Source organism: Monodon monoceros, unplaced genomic scaffold, assembly GCF_005190385.1.
Source record: "Monodon monoceros isolate NGI ecotype Baffin Bay Population unplaced genomic scaffold, NGI_Narwhal_1 Super_Scaffold_18, whole genome shotgun sequence".
Lineage (NCBI taxonomy): Eukaryota > Metazoa > Chordata > Mammalia > Artiodactyla > Monodontidae > Monodon > Monodon monoceros.
In genome coordinates, this window is record NW_021703774.1 from 135730895 (window position 1) to 135734590 (window position 3696).

The 3696-nt window shown below is 52.4% G+C and overlaps 1 pseudogene; it reads right to left on the reverse strand.

Moving 5' to 3' along the window:
* Window positions 1–312: 312 nt before the first annotated feature.
* Window positions 313–618, reverse strand: LOC114897761 (annotated as a pseudogene).
* Window positions 619–3696: the final 3078 nt, after the last annotated feature.

Consider the following 3696-nt stretch of genomic DNA (forward strand, 5'->3'; position numbering starts at 1 on the left):
TGCAGAGAGCAAGGGCTACTTTTCGCTGCGGTGCGTGGGCTTCTCATTGCGGTGGCTTCTCTCGTTGAGGAGCATGGGCTCTAGGCGCGCGGGCTTCAGTAGCTGTGGCTCATGGGCTCAGTAGTTGTGGCTCACGGGCTCAGTAGTTGTGGCTTACAGGCTCTAGAGCTCAGGCTCAGTAGTTGTGGCACACGGGCTTAGTTGCTCTGCGGCATGTGGGATCTTCCCAGACCAGGGCTCGAACCTGTGTCCCCTGCATTGGCAGGCAGATTCTCAACCACTGCGCCACCAGGGAAGCCCTCTAATTCAATCTTAAAGTCTGGCATGCTGAGCAAGGAATGTTCTTATTCTTTGTAGGAGCTCCTTCTTTACACTGTCAGGTACCAGGGCTCTGCCTTTTGGTGTGATTTCAGCCACCAAGTCATCAACAGTAACGTGTTCTAGTCCTTTTTCTTTCATTACCTCTTTACAGTGTGCCTTCTACTGATCCTTCCAGCCACATTCAATTAATTTAGCTCTCAGCAATTCTTTGAGGCGTTCTCTTTCTCCAGTTTCTATCCACTTTTGGTTAATCGCTGCTCTCATCTACTCATCTTTGTTCATCTTACTAACCACCATCACCGCGGGCGAGGGCTGTCCCTTCCCAGTGACAAAATGACCCTTGTCCTGATGACCGTTACCTACCACACTCTTCAGCTACCCGGACCTAGACCCTCCATGGAGCCTTCTCCTTGAGCTCATGAGAATGAACTCCAGGCTGGGGCATTCTGGACAGGAGGTGAGGGAGGTGTAGCAGGAACCGGGGAAGGGGCAGAGCGTCAGCGTCCTTGCCCTAGCCATCCCTGGCACGAACTTGCTTTGTATATTTTTGTACTTCCCAGTCAGTGTCCCTGGCTCAGGGCTCAGCACATAGTAGGTACTTTCTAGACAGAACTAAACCCATCCAGGAAATTGCCTAAAACCCATTTTGCTACAAGGTGGCTCAGGACGTCAGAAGGCATCATCAGAAGATGTAAAAACACATTTGATTCTAAACTTAAATCCTCTTCCTTCTTCCTGAGAACCTCTCTGTCTGCTGGCTCTGCTATGCTGTAACATCAGGAGGAATCATCTTTCTCGAGTTACAAAATGTTACCCCAATTACTACCTCCTCAGAGCCTCCACACAACCTTCACAGTAGTGACTCTCCATTGTCCAGAGGTGTCAGAACCGTGGGCTCTGCCAACACTTACGGACAGCCCAGCAAAGGGTTCCCCGTCAGTTCCCTCATTTCACAGACAGACTCAGAGAGAGAATATCACCTGCCCAAGGCCCACCAGCGAGGCCCTGAGCCAGGCTGAAGCCAAGTCTCCAGGCCCTGGATTTTGCACTCCTCCCATGGAAGCCCCCAACGCCCTTGAGAAAACTTCTGCTAAAACTGGGGCTGACCAGCCTGGGCCTGAGCCTCCCTGGGCAGAGTTACCCAAGGTATTGACCCGAGGTGCCTCCTCAAAATCCCAGGACCCAGCGGGCAGGAAGGGGATGGGCTGCGTGCTCAGCATCCATTCGAACGTCCCTGGGCGTGGTGTGGAGGACAGTGGGGCAGCCCCCAGACTCCCAGCAGCCGTGGGGAACGCAGAAACAGAGCTGCAAACCAGGGAGAGGAAAAGGGATCCTCTGGCATTCTTGGCAAGCACAACCTCCTGGGTTGAGCCCATGGACCTGAAGCCTCATTCCTTTAAGTGCCACCTTCTGGAGGCCTGGCCCCCACCAACCTGATCCCAGAGCCCAGGATTTCTGCCCCCCAGTTTCTGGCACCTGAGTGAAGGAGTGGTCATCTTAGCCTAAGCTTGTAATTCACCTCTCCTTCCCCTCTTCCACCCCACCTGCCTGTCCCTCCACATTCTGGTCACTCAGGTACTCACTTGTTCTGTTCCTTTCACCACTGTTGCTGTGCACTGGAGGTCCACAGGTGAATGATGATCATTCCCTGACCCGGAGGAGAGGCGCTCACATTCCCCTGGGGGAAATGCACACAGGACCACACCCATGCACAGAGGCCAACAGCAATAGGTCATGGTCAGGGAGAGGCAGAGGGGCCACCAGGGGATTCCTAGCCCAGACCAGGAGCCCAGAGATGGCTTCCTGGGAAGGCTTTCCCAGGCTGGATTTTAGAATATTAGAAGTCTGTCACAGGAAGAGCCTTTAGGGCAGAGGATTTCACACCAGTGTAAGCAACATGGCGTAAGGATTTCTGCCTAGATTATTACCCAGTGCCTAGAACAGTGCTTGGTACATAGTAGATGCTCAATAAACATGTCCTAAAAGAAAAAAAAGGAAGGGAAGGAAAGAGGGAAGAAGGGAGGGAGGGAGGAATAGAGAGAGAGAGAGGGAGAGGAAGAAAGAATGAGTATAGGGTGGATGTGTAAAATAGCTTGGTGTATTCTGGGAACTGAAAGTACAGTAGTTGCAAGCTGCTATAGTTTAGGCTGTGGGGCTGAGCTGGGGGTGTGGCCTTATCTAATCTTATTGTTGTTGATGTGCATTTCTTATTTCCTTACCCGTCCCAGAGCTACTTTGGGGATGAGCTCACTTTTTCCTTTCTTGTTCCCCGTAGCCCCTGGTGCGTACATGGAGTGCTAACTGCACACAGGTACTGAACCTGTGCTGGGTGCTGGAGACACACAGATGACTCAGAGTTGGTTCCTGCCCTCCCAGCCCCCCAACCACCTCTGGCTGGGGAGACAGACAGTAAACAAATGGCCACAACAATGGGCAGAATGAATGGAGAGCTATTCTGGAGGTTCAAGCAAAATGAGACCAAGCAGAGGGTTAGAGGGATGGGTTTTACTCCAGGAGTGAAAAGCCGGGAGGATTTTATGGAGGAGGCATTGGAAGGGATGCAAGCCTTAAAGAATGAGCAAAGAAGGGGGCTGGGGTGGGAGGCACTCCGGGCCAGAAGATGTGGGGGTGGGGTGGGGAAGGTGGAGATTGGGGGATCCAGTGGGGAAAGATAGCCTGGGGGAATGGGTGGGGGACTTGGGGTAAGTGAAGAGAGAGTGATTGAGCCCAAATTTCCCAGGTCTGCCCGCCTATCACGTTAGTCCCTTGGCTTCTCCAGAGAAAGTGCCATTCTGGGGTAGGGTGTTTGCTTCTGATCTGAGTGCATTTTGGATCACTGTGCTAGCAACTGCACACCTAGTTGGGGCTGCTCAGTGGTCCTAATTCCTGGGAACCCATCAGCTCCCCTCTCTCCAGCAGGCTGGGAGGTTATGGCAGCCTCCCTTCTCGCTCTGCCTGGGCCCTCCCACTATCTCTTTTAGGTCCACCATGAACCTACCAACATTCTGAGTCAAGCCCCAGCAAAGGGAAGACCACAAGGACAGAGAGCCTGGCACAGGTTCCCCAAATGCATGCCACACCTGCTCGGAAAGGAGGTGCTTGTCCTTTTTTCAGGGTGGGGTGTGGGGAAAGAAAACTATAGAGAGGAAATCTTAGCATCATAGAACATCAGACTCTCAAGAGATATTAAAGATCCCCCTTCCCATTTGACAGATGAGGAAAATGATGCACAAACAGATATACCTGTGTTGCAGCCCTAACTCTGACACAGCATGGCCAACTTGGTAGAGCTGTGATGCAGTAGGGCCAGAGAAGGGCAGTGTTTTCCTTGAGCTGGGACCTAACCCACACTCATGACACTCATAATTTGTGGGC